Below are 23,352 nucleotides of genomic sequence, written 5' to 3' on the forward strand. Positions count from 1 at the left end.
TGGGTCCCCAACTCTTTACAATCTATATTAACGATTTGGAAGAGGGGACCGAGTATAACATATCAAAGTTTGCAGATGATACTAAGATGGGGGGGGAAAGTAGTGAGTGAGGAGGACATAAAAAACCTTCAAGGGGACATAGACAGGCTAAGTAAGTGGGCAGAGATTTGGCAGATGGAATACAATACTGGAGAGTGTGAGGTTATGCACTTTGGCAGGAAAAATCGTAGAGCAAGTTATTATCTTAATGGCAAGAAACTGGAAAGTACTGAAGTACGAAGGGATCTGGGGGTCCTGGTGCACGAAACTCAAAAGGTTAGTATGCAGGTGCAGCAAGTGATTAAGAAGGCCAATGGAATGTTGGCTTTCATTGCTAGGGGGATAGAATATAAAAATAGGGAGGTATTGCTTCAGTTGTACAAGGTATTGGTGAGACCGCACCTGGAATACTGCGTACAGTTTTGGTGTCCATACTTAAGAAAGGACATACTTGCTCTCGAGTCAGTACAAAGAAGGTTCACTCGGTTAATCCCGGGGATGAGGGGGTGGACATATGAGGAGAGGTTGAGTAGATTGGGACTCTACTCATTGGAGTTCAGAAGAATGAGAGGCGATCTTATTGAAACATATAAGATTGTGAAGGGGTTGGATCGGGTGGATGCAGGGAAGATGTTCCCGATGATGGGTGAAACTAGAACTAGGGGGCATAGTCTTAGAATAAGGGGCTGCTCTTTCAAAACTGAGATGAGGAGGAACTACTTCACTCAGAGGGTGGTAGGTCCATGGAATATGCTGCCCCAAAAAACTGTAGAAGCTACATCATTACATAAATTTAAAACAGAAATAGACAGTTTCCTAGAAGTAAAGGGAATTAAGGGTTATGGGGAGCGGGCAGGAATTTGGACATGAGTCTAGGTTCGGATCGGTCATGGCCCTGTGGGTCGCGGAGCGGGCCCAGAGGCCGTGTAGCCTGATCCTGCTCCTATTTCATGTGTCTAATTCTGTTAGATGCAGGAGATGGTTCTGTGATAGTGGATTGGCAGTTAGGATCAGATCAGCCATGATCTTATTGAATGGCGGAGCAGGCTCGAGGGGCCGATTGGCCTACTCCTGCTCCTATTTCTTATGTTCTTATGTTCTTATGTTCTTAAGGCTAAAGGGATCAAGGGATATGGGGAGAAAGCAGGGAGAGGGTACTGAATTTGGATGATCAGCCATGATCTCATTGAATGGCGGAGCAGGCTCGAGGGGCCGAATGGCCTACTCCTGCTCCTATCTTCTATGTTTCTATAAGCAGGGAAAAACATTCCCTTCAGAGCGAGGCTGAAGGTCACAAGGTAAGACACTTACACTTGACTTCTGGTCACCGCTGCCCTCAATTCACTAATTACTGCAGCAAAGCAGGACACACCCAATTGGCGGCTGGTCACAGGTCTTTGATGTACCAAGGGCAGATCAATTGACTGAATTTAAGCTAATTTAAACTGAATTTAATCACAGCAGGAGAAACAAACCTGGGCCAGGCTTCTGACGAAGGGTCTTCGACCTGAAACGTTAACTCTGTTTCTCTCTCCACAGATGCTGCCTGACCTGCTGAGTATTTCCTGCATTTTCTGTTTTTATTTCAATTGACTGATGGTCAGGTGATTAATGCTGGATTAATGTGACCATGGGTGCTCGAGAATCTGGGCGTAATGTGATGACCACCCCAAACCCCTCCCCCCACACAGGCCATTTATCCACAGTAACGGGTAGATGCCAGCGTTGTAGCTGTACTAGAACACCTTGCCTAGGGGCACGAATGGGCTGAGGCAGGAGCGGAGAAGGGCAATATCATGCAGGTGGAAGTAAGTGGTGTTGGTGATCTGGGACTGGAAGCTCAGCTCAGGGTCAATAGGACGCTAAGGTTGCAAACAGTCTGGTTCAGCCTGAGACAGTGGCCAGAGAGGGGGCCACTGAGAGAGGATTGGACAGGTTTTGACAAGGAGGATTGGACATTTTCTAATCAACAGAATTGTGCAGAAGTTGACAGAGAGGATTATGCTGTCAGTGGCCAGATTAATGACCAGATAGCATGCCTTTCTGTTTGTAACACATCTGTCACTTTATGCAATATTCATGTGACTAAGGTCAATGAATTGGAAGTGAAAGAAAGTTCCATCTTGTCATTCATTGCATCAGTTGGGTTGCCAACTCTGACTGGATGTAATCCTGGAGGTTTCATCACATGACCTCCTGCCCTGCCCCCACCCTTCCCCCATTGGTCGCCCTACATGTCCATCCTCACGGGGCACCGCCTTCTCTCGGCCAATTGGAAAGCGAACAGACTCATTATTACCCGATTGACTGTCAGCCAAACAGCCTTTTCTTTTCCAACTCCCAACATTTTTATAACTGATAAACAAAAGTGTTGAAAGAAAGCGATTTTTTTTTTTAAATGCCCCTAACTATGATTTTTCTCCCTGGGTTTTTTGCCCGCAGCGGTGTCCTGGAAATTAGTCTTTAATTCCTGGAGACTTCAGGGCAATCCTGGAGGGTTGGCACCCCTTGGTACCAGTGCTGTAGAAGATGGAAGCAGTAACAGCAACCTGTGATTTGCGCACGATCGCTCACCCTCGCCTCGGATGTAACTGATGCCGTTGTGTTATTGTTCCCATAACAGCTGCCCAGAGGTTACGACTGAGCGCACCCTTTTAGTGAAAACAAATGGCCAAGGTTCTGAGGCCATGTTTCGTATCCAGATGTTTAAGTTTGTGGGGAACTCCTACAACAACGTCTTCCTGCACTGCCACGTTCAAATATGTCACAACACAGCTGCCCTGTGCCAGCCAGTAAGTATAAAATTACTTGAAGTTTGAAGGGTGGCTCAATATATTTCTACGCTGTGATGACTTGAATTCTTAGTTGTTTCTCTAACACTTCCCTCACAACAACGGGCCTGTGAGCCCAACCCCAGGGTCACACCTCCTGCCCGTATTAATTTGCATTGTGTGAGCTACTTTACTATCCTTGGGCACCAAGTCTGCTTTTAATGGTTGACTAAGGATAATGACATGAATGTAACTGATTTTACTCGACACTTTAAGTACATTCAGGCCTTGTGCCTCGTGCAACTGAAGCATAACTTCCTCACTTTTGAATACAAAGGCAAGGAAGTTATACTTTAGTTGTACAGAGCCCCGGTCGGACCCGACTGGGGTAATTCCATTCAGTTCTGGGCACCGGACCTCAGGAATGATATATTGGTTATGGAGGGAGTGCAGTGCAGATTCACCAGAATGATACCGGGGCTTAAAGGGTTCAATTATGTAGACAGGTGGCATAGATTAGACTTGTATTCCCTTGAGTTTAGAAGATTGCAGGGTGATCTAATCAAGGTGTTTAAAATGATGAAGGGTTTGATAGGGTAGATACAGAGTAACTGTAACTGGTGGGGGAGTCCAGAACATACTCTCTGTAGTGTATGTACTTTGAAGAAGGAACTATATTCTGCAGCCCCTGTATACTGCAGTACCAGTAGTGACCACCCCAGTATATAAGCCTGTATAGTAACTTTGTATAGTAGTTCCAGTTTAGTCTCCATTCAGTAAACACCTGTTATAACCAACTCCTGCAGTCCGTGTCTCAATTACACATGGACGTTACACTGGCGACGAACAGATCCGAACTTACCGACAGTTCTGCACCACCTCACGGGGATCCATCCCTGAAGCGAAGTTGTTAGAGGTTGAGGCCAGAAGGAAGAAATCCAAAAAGAAAAAAAAACGAACAGAAGAAACGGGCGTCGACCGTGGGCAACCGCCCTCTGATTCATCGAATTCGAAGATTTGCAGGAGAGGCTGTCGAGAGCTGGGCTTGGTTATCCAGTCTATGGTGTTCCAGCTAATCGGGCTGGTGGCAGGTAGTACACTGATCCTTCCTGGGCTGCGGCGGGCTAGAGCTCGATCGGGTGGCTTTTCAACGGGGCCAAGCAGCGTTGTCGGGAAGAGGAGAGAGAGAGAGAGGGTGGAGAACACAGGGCGCGGCCAGTGCTACGAAGCCGGGCAGCGTACAGACCCGAGAAGAGGGAGGAAAGTGTCCCATAGGGTCTGCTCTGACGACGGGAACAGTAATTAAAATAAAAGAAATTAGAAGCGCAGAAAGCCGCGAGGAGCTGCAGTTTGCCACGGGGACCGCGGAGAGCGGCGTTGGCAGCAGCGCGGGGGGGAAGTGCGCGAAGACCATAGGGCGTCGCCATCAAGGCATAAAAACGCCAGCAACAGCGCTAGCAGCAGCGGAAAAGACAGAAAGCGCGGGAGGCGCCATCTTAATCCAGCGGGGAAGAAGGCAAAGCGCGGGAGGCACCATTTTGTTCAATCGGGGAAGAAGGCAAAGCGCGGGAGGCACCATCTTAGATCTGCAAGATGCCGAAGACTGGCAATATCACTGCCTTCGATAATGCAATAGAAGACTGGGCCACGTATGTGGAAAGAGTCGAAGTATATTGCAAGGCAAATTAAGTAGCCGATGAGAAAAAGGCATCGGTACTACTAAACTTAATGGGCGCAAGAACGTACGGCCTATTGCGGAACCTGATTACTCCAGTCAAACCGATGGCGAAGAGTTTTAACGAAATTGTTGATATCCTACAGGAACACCTAAATCCTACACCGCTGCTGATAGCAGAAAGATTTAAATTCCACAAGAGAAATCAGCATAAAGATGAGAGCAATGCTGATTACCTTACGGAACTACACAAGCTATCAAAGCACTGCCAGTTCGGAGCAGGACTGGCAGATACCCTACGGGACAAATTTGTCTGTGGACTCCTGAGTGAAGGAACCCAGAAGAGGTTACTCTCAGAGAAAGAGCTGACGCTAGATAAAGCTTTCAGCGTGGCAGTACCGTACGAAGCAGCAGCAAGGGGAGCTGCGGAAATACAGCAAAAGCCACAGGAATACGGCACCCATGAAATGACACGGGGATTTGAAAAATGTTATCACTGCGGCAGAACAACCCATGACCAGAAGGACTGCTGGTCCAAGGACAAAACATGCAGGCAATGCGGAAAGATGGGACACATTGCACGAGTTTGCAGGTCCGGGAAGAAGACTAACGACAACAAAAAGACTACTAAGGAAAAGTACAGGAAAGTACAAAAGATGACGGACAGTAGTTCCGAAGACCAGAAGAGCGATAGTGAATCCGGGAACAAGAGACTAAGCTGTCTCAAACTACACAACGTAATCACAAAAGAGGATCACCGAACCATTTGGGTCACCCTCACGATAGCAGGGTCCCAAGTCAAAATGGAATTGGATACAGGATCAGCCCTGACCGTCATGAATCGACGAGACTATGAGCGGCTATTCTCACGCATACCCTTGAAAGACACATCCATTGTCTTGAAGACAAATACGGGGCAGAAAGTATACCTCAGAGGGAAAATAAGGGTGCCTGTCGAATACAACGGCAAGGAAATACAGAAATTGTATCTGTACATACTGCAAGATGGTGGACCACCGTTATTGGGACATGAATGGATCAGAAAGATAAGTTTAGACTGGCACTCCATTCAGGCACTGACGGTGGCTGGTAAAAAGGATGACGACGTCACACCTGGACGATTGTCAAAAATCTTGGCTAACGCTAAAGAGGTATTTCAACAAGAACTGGGAACTCTTAAAGGCGTAACCGCCTCTATAAAAATAGAAGAGAATGCAATTCCCAAGTTTTTCAAAGCAAGACCGGTACCGTATGCAATTCGCCCAACCGTCGAGGCAGAGCTGGAGAATCTGGAGAATGCAGGTGTGCTAACTAAGGTAGACTGGAGCGAGTGGACGACACCCATCGTTCCTGTCATGAAGAAAACGTTAAACAATAAGCCTGAGGAGCCAAGGAAGGTTCGCATCTGTGGGGACTTCAAGGTGACTGTGAACCCAGTCCTTCACACAGTACAGTATCCTCTTCCGAGGATAGAAGATATTTTCGCCTCACTATCTGGAGGGAAACGTTTTACAAAAATTGATCTAGCGCAAGCATATTTGCAGATGGAGGTTGAAGAATCCTCTAGGAAATATCTCATGATAAACACTCACAAAGGTCTTTACCAGTATAATCGACTGGTATTCGGAGTTGCATCAGCTCCGGCTATATGGCAAAGAGCGATGGAACAAGTCCTGCAAGGGATTCCGGGGACTCAGTGTTACTTGGACGACATCCTAGTGACAGGTGAAAATGACAGTGAACACCTTGCCAACCTAGAGCAGGTGCTCACTAGACTAAGAGAACATGGGCTACGAGCCAATCGCCCCAAGTGCGAGTTTTTTAAGAAACAAATATCGTATTGTGGCCACGTGACTGATGAAGAGGGGTTACATAAGTCCCCTGACAAAATTGAAGCGGTAGTTAAGGCTCCAGCGCCTGAAAATGTGTCGCAACTGAAGTCATTCCTCGGATTGGTGAATTACTACCATAAGTTTTTGCCGAATTTGTCCACAATACTGCACCCACTGAACGCCCTGCTACAAACTGGAGTAGCATGGAAATGGAGTGATGAATGTAAGCGGGCCTTTCAGAAGTGTAACGGCCTGATCACTTCAAGAGAAGTATTGGCTCACTACAACCCATCGCTACCGATAAGACTGGCGTGTGATGCGTCTCCCTATGGCGTTGGAGCGGTACTGTCACATAAATCCCTTGATGGTTCAGAGAGGCCGATAGCTTTTGCGTCACGCTCGTTAACTGCAGCCGAGTGTAACTACGCCCAGATTGACAGAGAGGCCCTCAGCCTGGTGTGGGGGGTGAAGAAGTTCAATCACTACCTGCACGGACAGAAATTTACTCTACTAACTGATCATCAACCTCTTGTCTCCATTTTCAACCCTAAGAAGGGCGTCCCGATAATGACAGCACAACGGCTACAGAGGTGGTCCCTTTTCCTAGGGGCACACCAATATGACATCGAGTACAAAGGAACTAAACAGCATGGGAATGCTGATGGATTGTCACGCCTACCGTTGCCGATGGTGGAAGAAGCACCTGCAGTGGATCCTGTGGAGATATTCCACTCGACCACAGTCGAATACCTACCTGTGACGAATGCAAACATAGAAAAGGAAACACGAAATGACCCGACACTCTCCAGGGTCTATGATTTAACATAAGAACATAAGAACATAAGAAATAGGAGCAGGAGTAGGCCAATCAGCCCCTCGAGCCTGCTCCGCCATTCAATAAGATCATGGCTGATCTGATCCTAACCGCCAATCCACTATCACAGAAACATCTCCTGAATCTAACAGAATTAGACACACGAAATAGGAGCAGGATCAGGCTACACGGCCCCTGGGCCCGCTCCGCTACCCACAGGGCCATGACCGATCCGAACCTAGACTCATGTCCAAATTCCTCCCCGCTCCCCGTAACCCTTAATTCCCTTTACTTCTAGGAAACTGTCTATTTCTGTTTTAAATTTATGTAACGATGTAGCTTCTACAGCTTTTTGGGGCAGCATATTCCATGGACCTACCACCCTCTGAGTGAAGAAGTTCCTCCTCATCTCAGTTTTGAAAGAGCAGCCCCTTATTCTAAGACTATGCCCCCTAGTTTTAGTTTCACCCATCATCGGGAACATCTTCCCTGCATCCACCCGATCCAACCCCTTCACAATCTTATATGTTTCAACAAGATCGCCTCTCATTCTTCTGAACTCCAATGAGTAGAGTCCCAATCTACTCAACCTCTCCTCATATGTCCATCCCCTCATCCCCGGGATTAACCGAGTGAACCTTCTTTGTACTGACTCGAGAGCAAGTATGTCCTTTCTTAAGTATGGACACCAAAACTGTACACAGTATTCCAGGTGCGGTCTCACCAATACCTTGTACAACTGAAGCAATACCTCCCTATTTTTATATTCTATCCCCCTAGCAATGAAAGCCAACATTCCATTGGCCTTCTTAATCACTTGCTGCACCTGCATACTAACCTTTTGAGTTTCGTGCACCAGGACCCCCAGATCCCTTTGTACTTCAGTACTTTCCAGTTTCTTGCCATTAAGATAATAACTTGCTCTATGATTTTTCCTGCCAAAGTGCATAACCTCACACTTTCCAGTATTGTATTCCATCTGCCAAATCTCTGCCCACTTACTTAGCCTGTCTATGCCCCCTTGCAGGTTTTTTATGTCCTCCTCACTCACTACTTTCCCTCCCATCTTAGTATCATCTGCAAACTTTGATATGTTACACACGGTCACCTCCTCCAAATCATTAATATAGATTGTAAAGAGTTGGGCCCCAGCACTGACCCCTGCGGAACACCACTAGTTACTGATTACCAGTCTGAGAATGAACCATTTATCCCAACTCTCTGCGGTGAAGGGATGGCCAGCACATGGCGAACCACTGTTGCCAGCATTCTCGCCGAGAAGAGAACAGCTGTCAGTGTGCCGAGGAACCTTGATGTGTGGATCCAGAGTAGTAATTCCACCCAAATTGAAGGATAGAGTGCTCAATGAGCTTCATGAGGGTCATCTGGGAGGGGTAAAAGTGAAGAACTTAGCCAGAGCATTTGTGTGGTGGCCGGGAATCGATAGAGAAATCGAAGAGATGACCAAGAGCTGTACAGGATGCCAAAAGGTCCAAAACGCCCCACCACAAGCCCCTCTACATCCATGGGAGTGGCCCTCATCTCCATGGCAAAGGGTACACATTGATTTTGCTGGTCCATTTATGGACTCGATGTTTTTAATTGCAGTGGATGCACATTCAAAGTGGCCAGAGGTAATAAAAATGTCCTCAACCACCACAGGAAAAACCATCACAGTCTTACGAACCATATTCGCCAGAAATGGGCTGCCTGAACAGATTTGCTCCGACAATGGACCACAGTTTGTGTCTGAAGAGTTCCGGAGGTTCTTAAAGAACAATGGTGTTAAGCATTACACATCCGCCCCATATCATCCAGCCACCAATGGATTGGCTGAGAGGTTCGTTCAAACATTCAAGAAGGCTATCACAGCAATGTGTAATGAACACATACCCCTACAACACAAGGTGGATAACTTCTTGTTTGCCTACCGGAATGCGACACATGCGGTTACCAACCAAACTCCAGCCATGATGTTCTTCAATCGAAGACTAAGATGCCGCTTGGATTTGGTTAAGCCAAACATCAGAAGAGATGTGGAGAACAGGCAGTTTCAGAATATGAATGAAAGGCCAACCAGGAGTTTTAAGATAGGTCAACCAGTTTTGGCCCGGGACTACCGCACAGAGAAATGGCAGCCAGGAACGATCTGCACACGGCAAGGACCTCTAATGTATACCGTGGACGTTGGAGAGAGCATTGTAAGACGCCATGCTGACCAGATTCTAGAGTCACTGGAAAACGTCAAATCCACACCACGATCTGATACACCTGGTGATGAAACCGAAGTACCAATTGCATCTACCTCAGAATCGGTGATATTGGAAGCAGACAAACCAAACAACGACATTGATCCCGAATCAACTTTGCCAGAAGAACCTGATACCCCAAAGAGGCGTTATCCGGACAGAATCAGGAAGCCTCCTCAAAGACTGAATTTATAATTGCTTAACTTCAGCTAATGTATATAGCAACTGTAATTGTAAATATGTTATTTAATTATTAATGGAATGTTATTGGTGCGCCTCAATAACTTCAAGGCTCAAAGTTAACTGGATAAAACAAGGCTTTTATTAGCAAAGAAAGATGCCTGTGTCTTCACCTAGCATTCTGCTGTTCTGCTGCAAGACAAGCCTGGGCTTGTCTTAAGTAGGGCCAGGTATGGGCGGAGCCGACACATCCAATGGGGAGAAAGGGGATATACAATACAAGGTAAAACACCGGAGCAGGCAATACAATATATGTAGTTAAATACAGAGTCTGATGAATGACATATTTCATCACATTCACCCCTTCTACAGATTTAGTCTGTCCGGGGGTGCGATAGTCCTCTGTGACCGACGTAACGGTTGCGGTGCCGCGGGTGCCGGCTGGGTGTCCCGGGTGACCTCCTGGGTCTCTGCCGGGGGCGCCACCGGGGTTGTTGAAGGAGTAGGTGGTGGGGGTACCGTTGGCTGGTGTTCTTCCGGGGGTGATGAAAGAATAGTGGGTGGAGTGGGTGGGTAGTAGTTGTTGTGGTTGTTGTCGTTGTTGCTGTTGTTGTTGTAGTCATTGTCATTGTTGCTGTTGTTACCGGCTGGGGCGAGGTCTTTTATGGACACAGTGTCCTCCCGTCCGTCGGCGTGCCGGACATACGCATATTGTGGGTTGGCGTGGAGCAGGTGCACTGGCTCCATGAGAGGGTCCGTCTTGTGGCCCCTCACATGCTTCCGCAAAAGTACCGGACCTGGGGTGGAGAGCCATGACGGTATGGATACGCCTGAGGTGGATTTCCGGGGAAACACAAACATTAGCTCATGAGGCGTGGCATTAGTGGCGGTACACAATAGTGACCGTATTGAGTGGAGCACATCTAGGAGGACTTCCTGCCAGTGGGAGATAGGGAGGCCCTTGGTCCTTAGAGTTAGGGTGACTGCCCTCCATACTGTCCCGTTCTCTCGCTCCACCTGACCGTTACCCCGGGGGTTGTAGCTGGTGGTACGGCTCGTGGCAATCCCCTTGGACAGCATGTACTGGTGTAGCTCTTCACTCATGAAGGACGCCCCCCTATCCGTGTGGATATAGCTTGGCATACCGAACAGGCAGAACAGGCTGTTGAGGCATTTAATGACCGTGGCGCTGGTCATGTCTGGGCAGGGGAAGGCGAATGGGAAACGGGAGTATTCGTCCACAATGTTCAGGAAGTAAACATTGCGGTCGACGGACGGGAGGGGGCCCTTGAAATCTAAGCTAAGCCGCTCAAAGGGCCGTGTAGCTTTGATTAGGTGGGCTCTATCAGGGCGGTAGAACCGAGGCTTGCACTCAGCGCAAGTGCGGCAGTTCCTGGTCAGGGACCGAACTTCCTCAATCGAGTAGGGTAAGTTGTGGGACTTTATGAAGTGGAACAGCCGTGTGACCCCTGGGTGGCAGAGGTCGTTGTGGAGGGTCTGTAGCCGATCCCCGGTGGCGTTGGCACACATCCCTCGTGAGAGGGCATCGGGGGATTCGTTAAGGGCCCCCGGCCGGTATATGATGTCGTACTCGAAGGTGGAGAGCTCGATCCGCCACCTAAGAATCTTATCATTTTTAATCTTCCCCCTCTGTTTATTATTGAACATAAACGCTACCGACCGCTGGTCGGTAAGTAGGGTGAAGCGTTTGCCGGCTAGGTAGTGCCGCCAGTGGCGCACTGCCTCCACGATGGCTTGGGCCTCCTTTTCCATGGAGGAGTGTCTGATCTCGGGCCCCTGGAGGGTCCTCGAGAAGAAAGCTATGGGCCGCCCCGCCTGGTTGAGGGTGGCCGCCAAGGCAAAGTCAGACGCATCACTTTCCACTTGAAAGGGAGTGTTCTCGTCCACTGCCTGTAGCGTGGCCCGCTCAATATCCTGCTTAATGCTTTTGAAGGCAGCATGGGCTTCAGCAGAGAGCGGGAAAGAGGATGCTTTCAAGAGGGGGCGGGCTTTATCGGAGTAGTTGGGGACCCATTGGGCATAATACGAGAATAACCCCAGGCACCTTTTCAGGGCTTTGGGAGTGTTGGGCAGGGGCAGCTCCCGTAGGGGGCGCAATCGGTCGGGGTCTGGTCCGATTTCCCCATTTTCCACCACGCTGCCTAGTATGCAGAGGCGCGTGGTGTTGAAAACGCACTTGTCCTCGTTGTAGGTGAGGTTGAGTTTTTGTGCGGTTTTCAGAAACCTCGCGAGGTTTGAGTCGTGGTCCTGTTGGTTGTGGCCGCAGATGGTGACGTTGTCAAGATAGGGGAAGGTTGCCTGCAAGTGGTGGTCATTGACCATGCGGTCCATCTCCCTCTGAAAGACCGAGACCCCATTCGTCACCCCAAAGGGGACTCTGAGGAACTGGTAGAGGCGTCCGTTTGCCTCGAAGGCGGTGTACGAACGGTTCTCTGGTCTGATAGGGAGCTGGTGGTACGCTGACTTGAGGTCGATAGTGGAGAACACCCGGTATTGGGCGATTTGGTTCACCATCTCGGATATGCGGGGTAGCGGGTAGGCGTCTAGTTGGGTATAGATGTTGACTGTTTGACTATAGTCAATCACCATCCACTTCTTCTCGCTACCCCTCACCACCACCACTTGGGCGCGCCACGGGCTGTTGCTGCATTCAATAATGCGCTCCCTCAGGAGCCTGTCTACCTCGGTCGCGATAAACCGCCTGTCCTCCCAGCTGTACCTCCTGCTTTTGGTCGCTATTGGCCGGCAGTTAGGGGTAAGGTTCGCGAATAGCGAAGGCGGCTTTACCTTCAGGGTAGCCAGACCGCACACTGTGAGGGGCGGCTGGGTCCCACCGAAATTGAGCGTGATGCTTTGGTGGTGGCACTGAAAATCCAGGCCCAAGATCACGCTCACACATAAATCCTTCATAATTAACAGTTTAAAATTATTATATACAGTGCCTTTAACGGACAATCGTACCACGCAGTAACCCGCAATAGTTGATATCTGGGTTTTGTCGGCCATAGAGATCGTGCCCTGAGTAGGGACTATAGTTAGAGAGAGTCATTGTACCAGATCAGGGTGAATGAAGCTCTCCGTGCTCCCGCTGTCAATTAAACATTTAACCTTGCACCCATTTACCTCGATGTCCACCGTCGATTTGGATAGTGGGTGCGGTCTGGACTGGTCCACTGTGATCGACGCCACTGCAGGGCCCTGATCGGGACAAGATGGTGGGCCACACGAGGCCGGGTAAGATGGCGTCCACGATGTCTGCTCGCGAGATGGCGTACCCCACGAGGTCGGACAAGATGGCGTCCAAGATGGCCGCTCCCACGGCGCGCACGCGGCGGTGGCGGTTTTGCCTGCGGGGTTCCCTCTGCACACCTTCCCAAAGTGCCCCTTCTTACTGCACTTACAGCAGGTGGTGCCTTTCGCCGGGCACAGGTTCCTGGTGTGCTTCGGCTGCCCGCAGAAGTAGCATTTGGGGCCCCGATGCGTCGCGGCGGTCGTAGGGCTTCTGGGGGGAGAGCAGGGCCCCGACGGTGTTGGGCTACCGGGCGGGGAAGCAGAGGCGGCGTGGGCCGCGCGGCCTGACGAGTGGGAGTCAGCGTTCTTCTGAGCCACATCCAGCGATCGCGCTGTGTCCACAGCCTGTGTCAGATCTAGGCCCGTTTTCTCTAGCAGTCTCTGCCGGATGTAATTAGAGCTAAGGCCTGCGATAAAGGCATCCCGAATAAGCTCGTCTGTGTATACCGTGGCTTTCACGTCTTTGCATTTGCAGTCTTTGCCAAGCACTTTTAGGGTGACTAGAAAGTCCTCTAGCGACTCCCCGGGTCGCTGTGTGCAGGTAGCAAGCAGATGCCTGGCATACACCTCGTTGGTAGGTCGCTGATAGTGGACCTTTAGAATGTTGCAGGCATTCAGGTAGGTGGCGGCGTCTTGGATGAGTGGAAAAACCCGGTGGCTTACCCGATTCTGCAGGGTCCCGAGTTTCACATCTCCGGTGGCTTTAGAGGCTGTGACGGCTTCGGAGTTGGCCATAAAAAATTCCAAACACTGGAACCAGTGTCCAAACCGTGCCGATGCATCCGAAGCATGCGGGTCCAAATCCAAGCGTTCCGGTTTCAAAAGTTGATCCGTCGTTAAAAGTTTGCTAATAAAATTGATGCGCCTCAATAACTTCAAGGCTCAAAGTTAACTGGATAAAACAAGGCTTTTATTAGCAAAGAAAGATGCCTGTGTCTTCACCTAGCTTCACCTAGCATTCTACTGTTCTGCTGCAAGACAAGCCTGGGCTTGTCTTAAGTAGGGCCAGGTATGGGCGGAGCCGACACATCCAATGGGGAAAAAGGTGGCGGTGCACTATATACAATACAAGGTAAAACACCGGAGCAGGCAATACAATATATGTAGTTAAATACAGAGTCTGATGAATGACATATTTCATCACAGTTATGTACTGTTTAGCTAAAAGGGGAGGAATTGTAGTGTATGTACTTTGAAGAAGGAACTATATTCTGCAGCCCCTGTATACTGCAGTACCAGTAGTGACCACCCTGGTATATAAGCCTGTGTAGTAACTTTGTATAGTAGTTCCAGTTTTGTCTCCATTCAGTAAACACCTGTTATAACCAACTCCTGCAGTCCGTGTCTCAATTACACACGGACGTTACACTCTCGCATCAAAGACATTGGGGTCCCAGGCCTGTCAAAGTGAAGCCTATCCATCCATCCTATACTGACCACTCCTGCCAAATAACTGGTCCCTGGATTCTGAACCCCTCCCTCCTACACCATCTCTCCAGCCATACATTTACTTCCCTTCCTTCCTATCCAGCCATACATTTACTTCCCTTCCTTCCTATCCAGCCATACATTTACTTCCCTTCCTTCCTATTCCTATGCTGATTTATCATGTCACACTGAGAATAATCCTGAGATTACTGCTCTTGAGGTCCTGCTCTTTAACCTATCTCCTAAAATCTGAATCTCCCTTTTGTGGGATCTCAATTCATTTCTTCCTATTATGTTGGTTTCATCACATGAACCACAACTTCTAGCTGTTTCCTTTTGTACGAGCAGTGGGATCAGTAAATTTATATTAATCCAAAGGCACTGGGGAATCCTTGACACCTCAACCTCAACTCCTCATCAAGGAGCTTTCGAGAGTTAACCATCCATTCTATGTCTCGGGAAGTACTGGATGTCTAAATTTGGCTCCCCAAACAGTCTTGCCTGAACTGATTTGGATTATATTAATATTTATCCTACCCACCCCTATAAAGATATGTATGTGTCCAAATTCAAACCGAGCTTTTCTTCCCCTGATTCTGTGTCGCCAGAATTATACCTAAGTAATCTGGAGGGGGGAGGAACTTTCATGATGGTTGCGGAGGCAGGGGGAGCAGTAAAGTTCTGGCATTAGGTCCACTTTTGTTTTATTCATTCTCAGGATGCGGGCGCAGCTGGCAAGGCCGGCATTTATTGCCCATCCTGAGTTGTCCTTTGGGCTGTCTTTCACATTTTTGTGCCCTGTACTCCTCCTCAACACCTGGCAGAAGGCTGGAAAATTGTAAAGGGTGAAATAATATTTGTCCCCATATGCAATCACTTACCTTTAAGTGTATACATAGAGACATAGGAATGCACAAGACCAGAAATTCAATTACAGGAAACTCTTTGGTATCCGGCACCAACGGGACCGGCGTGGTGCCGGTTTATCAAAAAGTCCGGATTACTGAGAGGTACAGTTAAAAGGTACGAGAGCTCTGTACACAGCAACAAATCCAGGCTTCCCTGTTACTTAGCAACATGTGCAGGAACTCCAGCCACAGACCAAGCGTCCCTGTTGCTTAGCAACAAGTGCACGAACCCCAGTTACACAACCACAGATCCAGGAACTGCCACTAATATGAAGTAAAACTTACCTGAACCTACTCCTGAATTTTGCCGGGTAACAGAGATTTCCGGTTAATTTAGGTGCCGGTAAATCGAGAGTTTCCTGTAGTTGTCGAAAAAAGAAGTCAGAATGCAACTCTCACAAACAGGGTAGATGTAGAGAAGAGGTTTCTGCTTGTGGGGGAGACCAGAACTGGGGGCCATAAATATAAGAAAATCACTAATAAATCCAATAAGGAATTCAGGAGAAACCTATTTACCTAGAGAATGGTTAGAATGTGGAACTTGTTACCACTGGGAGTAGTTGAGGCAAATAGCATAGATGCATTTAAGGGGAAGCTGGATAAACACATGGGGGAGAAAGGAATAGAAGGTTATGCTGATAGAGTTAGATGAAGTAGGGTGGGAGGAGGCTCGTGTGGAGCATAAACACCGGCATGGACATGTTGGGACGAATGGTTTGTTTCTATGCTGTAAGATTCAATGGCCCAGATATTCCGATCCCTACGGGTGTGTACGCGCTGTGTACCCACCCGTAGGGACATCGGAAATGCCGGTTTCAGGCATGCACAGCGCATGCGCTGAAAACCAGCATTTCCGATCTGTCAAGAGTGGTCTGGACAGATCCTCTGGCTGCCCTGGAGTCGGGCTTCTGCGGGCGGATAGTTCTGCTTTTCGGAGACCCTCCGCCCGCGGAAAACCCTTACAATTCTTACGCCTGGTAAAAGCAGGCATAAGGCCAGCTTTTACCAGGATAAGAGTTGAAAAAAGTAATTTAAAAAATGTTTTCACTGATTTATCATTTAAAAATACTTTTAAAAAAAGGTAAGTTTAATTTTAGCCCCGTAAAAAACTTTAATGATCTTTTTCAAAAAATAAAATTTTTGTTTAAAATAATTAATTTATTGTAATTTCAAGTCATTTTAAAAATGTGATAAAAAAAAAATGTATTTAAAGTTTTACTATGTTTTTGGGGGTGATCTCCATTCATATATTTGACAGGTCTTCCTGTCAAGTGTATGAAGGGAGATTCCCTTCTTTGATTGGCTCCCCATGGCCCACATGATCCCAGGGACGCTGCGAACTACCTGCGCCTCTGGGATACGTGGGCCCTGCGCACCGGCAGTTTGGTGAGGCCCAGGATCGGAAGCGCGTGCGTCCCGGGAGCCCTCAGGTAAGGGCATAGATTTTTCCAGATCGCAGGCCTCCGCCCGCGGGAGGCCTGTGATCGGAAAATACGAGCCAATGTAATTCTATAAAAGTGTGGCAACCTAGATTCAAAAGGTAGCAACCAATTCATCCTAGCACTTAGTGAAACAAGAGCCGCATTGTGGAACAGCATGTGGAAATACTATCATGCGTTTTACAGGCTTTCTAAGTCACTAATGAGGTCAGTGCACAGTGATAGCGTGACCTCCAAGATGGGGAAAACTCTTTTTTTCTCCCACAGAACCGGGAGTTCAGCACCCAGCGCACTGAGGCTCCTCTCCTGATTCAGCAGGTCTCGCATCCAGCCGGTCAGGGTCCACTCCTGGACTGCTACACTGGGGCATTCAGGCCTATCTCTGCAACCTCCTCCAGCCCTCCGAGATCTCTGTGCTCCTTCAATTATGGCCCGATTTTCATCGCTCCACCATTGGCAGTCATACCTTCAGCTGCTTAGGTTCTAAGCTTTGGAATTCCCTCCCTAATCCTCTCTATTTCTCTCTTCTCTTTTAAGACACTCCTTAAAACCTACCTCTTTGGCCAAGCTTTTGGTCGCCTGTCCTAATATCCCCTTATGTGGCTCGGTGTCAAATTTTGTTTGATAACACTCCTGTGAAGCACCTTGGGACATTTTACTAGGTTAAAGGCACTATATAAATGGAAATTGTTGTTGTACAGTGAGGAGTGGCACTTTGATGAGTGGCTGGTTGTTGGATACTGGAGCTCCCCGGCATGGCATGGCATTTACCACCTGCGTAAGACATGCTCTTCACTTGCTACTCTACCAAATCCAGAGAGTCGTGAGAAAGGTATTAGCACTCAGAGAATAAAATATTCCTTTATTATAGTGCCTTCAAATTATTTTGGATTTGTAGCCAAAATAAATGTTCACAATGTTACGAAAATTATTCCAAAGATGAAATAAATGATAATTCTGTATATTTGAACAGAATTGTAGCAGTTCAGAGGAGGTGACGAGGATGCGGAGAGATCTTGCCTCATTACATATTGTTTCTTATGGACCAATCAGTCGAAAATCAACCGAAACAGCATCAGTGAATCCAGGTAAATATATCCACCTGTCTCATTAGCATGGATTTTGCAGTTAGCGGCGTAACTATGGATTACGCTGCTGGCATTCGAACGGAATGCACACTTACCTGATGGGGACCCTCCTTGCTGGCTTGCTGGCGGAAGCGTACCAGGGATCACGTGGGCCAGTGCTCCAATCAGGAAACAGAAGTTCTCTCATTCCCCCCCCACACCCCCCCCCCCCGTCTCTCACTCACAAGCCAACCAAATTTTTATCGTGGGATATTACTTGCATGTAAATGTTTGCAACTTTCAAATAAAATGCAGCAACTTTCTATTCGCATCCAAACATGTAAAAAGAGAATATATTCCAGGCTACAGTGGAATGTTACTTTGTATATGATTGAAAATTTTTGGAAGTGTTTTCTACTCTGAGGGGGCTGACAGTAAGTTTGAAAGAATGGCTTGTAGGTTAAGCTTTTAAAATTAAATATATACAGGAAACTCTCTTTTAACCGGCACCTAAATATCCGGAAACCTCTCTTAACCAACAAATTTCAGGAGTAGGTTCAGGTAAGTTTTACTATATATTAGTGGCCGTGTAACCGGGGTTCCTGGATCTGTGGCCGTGTAACCAGGGTTCCTGCACCTGTGGCCGTGCAACAGGGACTCCTGGATCTGTGGCCGTGTAACCGGGACTCCTGCACAAGTGCCGTGTAACCGGGGCTCCTGCACCTGTGGCCGTGTACGGGGCTCTCGTACCTTGGTAAGTATACCCCTCTGTAATCCGGACTTTTTGATCAACCGGCACCACGCCGGTCCCATCGGTGCCGGATAAAAAAGAGTTTCCTGTACTTGAATTTCCCAAAGATTATCCCCTTACGCTGTGCAAACAGGCCCTGCACTGTAAAATTTTAATTTGCAGTTGGTGGGCAATTAGCCCAACTCTGTGCCAGCAAATAAGTTTTCAATGTCGGAGCGGATGATCCGTCAAGTCAGAACTTGACAGACCGCAAGTTTGGGATTTAGCGTATGCGCAAGCGCGTGTGGAAATCGCGAACTTGCTGTCCATTTCAAAGGCAGTATGACGGTGTACTCTGAGAGTACGCAAATTCTGCCCCATTATCTTAGGAAATCAGAGCCTCACCTGCTGGAAGCACGAATCAGGAAATCAGATGCCGTCACCCAATGAACAGGGAAATTCTCCCTGGTGTCCTGGCCAATATTTATCCCTCAACCAACATCACTAAAAATAGATTATCTAGTCATTTACATCATGCTGTTTGTGCACAGATTAGCTGCCGTATTTCCTACAATAGTGACTACACTTCAGAAATACTTAATTGGCTGTAAAGCACTTTGGGACGTCCTGAGGTCATGAAAGGCGCTATAGGACACATCCCACTTGGACTGTGGGACGCGCCCGTCTTTCTTTCTTACTATTGCATCTGCTTCCACCACCCTTTCAGGAAGTGCATTCCCGATCATAGCATCTCGCTGCGTTAAAAAAAACTCATCTCCCCTCTGGTTCTTTTGCCAGTTTACTTAAATCTGTGTTCCCTGGTTACCGACCCTCCCGCCAGTGGAAACAGTTTCTCCTTATTTACCCTATCAAAACTCCCCATAATTTTGAACACCTCTATTAAATATCCCCTTAACCTTCTCTGCTCTAAGGAGAACAACCCCAGCTTCTCCAATCTCTCCACATAACTGAAGTCTCTCATCCCTGGTACCATTCTAGTAAATCCCCTGTACACCATCTTCAAGGCCTTGATATTCTTCCTAAAGTGTGATGCCCAGAATTGAACACAAGACTCAAGCTGAGGTCTAACCAGTGTTCTATATAGGTCTACCATAACTTCTTTGCTTTTGTATTCTATGCCTGTATTTATAAAGCCAATAATCCATTATGCCTTTTTAACAGCCTTCTCAACCTGTCCTGCTATCTTTAAAGTTTGTTGTTCCTTTTTATAGGTGGGGGGTAGCGGTTTTATTTTATTTATTACAGCCCTCATGTACTCAGCTAGGAACAATAACAAAGATAATACTTTTAATATTGACGTTTTCAGCACACTACACTTCCAATTGGGAATTTGAATAAAGATTTTCAACCAACTTTTATGTCACAACAATCACTTACTGCTTAATAAAGCTTGAACTGGATTATCCATTCTATTCCCCTTCTAAGAAGTCAGGGCCCCAAAATCCCTGGGTTGAGGGGGGCCTAAGTCTGATTGTTACTCGGGGCACCAGAAAATGGGCTGGTACTCAGTTTCCTCAGAATTCCACCCCATTTGGACTGTATCTTTAATTTCTGGTTGGGTGTGGGGCTGTGGGTGGATCTACAACGTGTATCGGTGGGGGGGGGAGGAGGTTCCCTGGCTTCAGTGTGGGGGTATAGGGGATCAAAATCTCCCAATGGGTCTTTCACACGCTCCCAAACAGTCAGAAGCAAGTCCAGGTCTGTCAAAAAAAGTGTCACTCCCAGCTGCAGAAGTCGTTATTGAAACTCTGTGCACTGTTTAGATTCACAAAACTCCTCAATTCTTCTGCCTGTCTTCGCTGATCCTGGCAACAGCTGTGTCTTATACCTCTCAGTCTAACTTACCCCTGAGTAACGTGTTGCAAGGGTAAATGCTGGAAAAGTGGAGCTGCAGTGCTACCAGCCCTCTGTATAATATTGACAGGCGAGTTACATAAGAACATAAGAATTAGGGGCAGGAGTAGGCCATACAGTCCCTCGAGCCTGCTCCTCCATTCAATAAGATCATGGCTGATCTTCTACCTCAACTCCACTTTCCTGCCCTATTCCCATATCCCTTGATTCTTTTATAGAGTCCAAAAATCTATCTATCTCAGCCTTGAATATACTCATGACTCAGCATCCACAACCCTCTGAGTGAAGAAATTCCTCCCCATCTCAATTTTAAAAGGCCGACCCCTTATCCTGAGACTGTGACCCCTAGCTCAAAACTCTCTAGCCAGGGGAAACAATCTCTCAGCATCTATCCTGTCAAACCCCTTAGAATCTTATATGTTTCAATGAGATCACCTCTCATTCTTCGAAACTCCAGAGAGTATAGGCCCAATCTACTCAATCTCTCCTCATAGGACAATCTTCTCATCCCAGGAATCAATCTAGTTCCCAGGAAACAATCTAGTTGCAGGGAGGCCAAGCAGTGCGAGGGATTCCGGGGGTGATCGATCTTGAGGCAGAAGACTGTCAGATATGGCTTCCATTTTGCTGCCAAAAGTAAAAGGTAAAATGCCCCGATTATAAAACTGGAATTATGCTAGGTCCTTGTTGTTTTAAAATAATTTACAAGGTGAGTCAAGCATCAATGTCATTAAGTGTGTGGAAGAGGAGGAACCAGACATGAGGCAGACAACAGATACGGGATCAGACCAGCCTGCAAAATACCATTAAAAAAAATTGGCGACTCGTGAGGAAAATTCTTGCGACTGACTGGTGAGTTGTGAAGTCCACTCAGGTTATAGTGTAAATGCCTGTGACATGGATCGCTTCATGTTGGAGATATCGAGAAAGTGACAAGCCTTCGCTGATTAGACTAAGGTCCATACAATGAGATAGTGAGTCCTTATTGAGTCTAAGTGAGCAGGCTAACTCTTCAAGCGACTTCAAGAGTGAGCTGGACCAGTTTCTGGCTGGGGCAGAGATCGCATCATATAGTGGATTAAAAGATAAGGTAATCATAGTCAATGTGATCTTCTGGACTGGGTTTGATTGCCTGAGGGGGTCAGAGAGGAATATTCCAGAGTGTTTTGTTTTTCCCCTTATTGGCCCTGGGTTTCTTTGCCTCTTCCAAAGATTACATGGCTACAGGGGGCAGTGGGGAGCAGGGGTGGGGGTAGGAAGAGTCTAGCCATGATGCTCTGGCCAGGGGCAGGGTTGATGGACTAGCTGGTCCTTTTCTGCCCGTTATTGTCTTATGTTCGCATTGTGGCGGAGCCACTGAATGACTCTGGGCAACTGTTTATAATTCCCTTTAACGATGTCTAACACCAACCTAAGCCTGTACCATTGTGTTAGACATTACCTTGTTTTGTATATAGTGTTTGTATGCACGGGGGCGTGACCCCTTTAAGAGCGCGGGAAAACGCGGGCAAACGCGGTGACGTCACGTCGCAAACCACGTGACTGCCCTAGCAGTCCTCGTGGAAGCTCCATCTTGTTAAGACCTGTTTTCGTGGTTCTCCTGTATTGATCTCATCAAACTGTTTGAACTCGTTTAGTTTTACATTAAAGACCTGTTTGATTGATCTCCTGAGTCGACCTCAGTTATTAGTTAGGAATTCGTCAATTCCTACAGCATGATACTTTTTGAGCACTCAGCTAACCGTCACCACTATGTTTTGCAAAATGTCATTCGTGCTTGATAAGGATTTACCTTTTTGATTTTTACACATTTATTAATCTAAATACCCTCTTATATTGCAGGAGCAGTAAATCTCCCCCCTGTTGAAACATTCATCTTGACTGGACTGCTGCTGGTTGTTCTGATAATATCAGCTGTCCTGTGCAAGCTCTGGTTGCGGACAAAAGGATCAAACACTACAGCTCGGGCACAACTAACTCTGGCGAACTTCTCTCATTCTGAACTGGCATCTTGAACATTGTTTCTCACGAGTGTCATCACCAAAAGATTCTACAATTTGAAGAAAAGTAGAAGATGATCCTGTCCTATTTACTAGTTGTCTGCGATCTGCATCTTACGTCTGGTGCACTGATGTCTTAGTCACAACTGACCTTACGATATTAATTTGTCCTAACAGTGCTGTGATACAGAGCAGGAAGTGTGACTCCATTACCTTTCACATCATTCCAATTCAGCACCATCTCATTCATTATTCAGTATCATTGAACTCATTATTCTATTCAGTATGATCTCACTCATTATTCTATTCAGTATGATCTCACTCATTATTCTATTTAGTGTCATTGAACATCCTTCTATTTATTGCCATCTCATTTCATCGTAATCTATTTTCTAGCCTCTCCGCTCATACTAAATATCGTACATTTTATTTCCTTTAGTTTTTCTATGGGGCACTCAAAGTTTATAATGAGTTTTTTCTTGTAAGCAAGTTGTTATAGAACACAGCCAGAGTATTACTGTGCCCAACCCCTGCCCCATTATTGCCCAGTTCCTGGACAGGCAGAGCACCCCAAAGATGAATGTCCCCCTGTTAAGGCCAATCTCTGCCCCATTTCCTCTCCGTAGTGTCTGGGAATTGAATGTTTCTTATGTGTTACTGGGAGGAATATTGGGGAGCACACATTTATTACTTTTAAGAAGATTAAGCAGAATGGAATGATAAATAAGAGTCTTCGGAGTTAAAGGAGCATGGAAAGTTTATTACGATTAAAGGATACTTTATAATTACCCCCAACGCTTTGATTTCAAATTATTTGTATGTGCACATAGCTTTAAAGAACCCAAATGAAACAAAACTTGATATTGTATAAACAGAAATTGTAAAAATCGTACACTCTAGAAATGTCAACATTTTTCACCTCCAGCTTTATATTTCAGAATTACGTTCACTGATCCCCTCCTCCCAGTGAGGACCTAGTGTCAAAGGGAGCACAGGGTCCAACTCTCCCCCTTTCCTGCCCCCCCCCATTTCC

The 23,352-nt window shown here is 47.1% G+C and overlaps 1 long non-coding RNA gene across 1 annotated transcript; it reads left to right on the forward strand.

Annotated features, from left to right (window-relative positions):
* Positions 1-17,421: 17,421 nt before the first annotated feature.
* LOC147112339 (uncharacterized) lies at positions 17,422-23,108 on the forward strand. The gene is made up of 2 exons (XR_015079654.1): positions 17,422-17,735; positions 22,162-23,108. It is a non-coding gene; the product is annotated as an uncharacterized LOC147112339 (long non-coding RNA).
* The last annotated feature ends 244 nt before the right edge of the window (positions 23,109-23,352 follow it).

This window comes from Somniosus microcephalus, chromosome 9, assembly GCF_052327205.1.
Source record: "Somniosus microcephalus isolate GS21.2 chromosome 9, FLI_Smic_1.0, whole genome shotgun sequence".
NCBI lineage: Eukaryota > Metazoa > Chordata > Chondrichthyes > Squaliformes > Somniosidae > Somniosus > Somniosus microcephalus.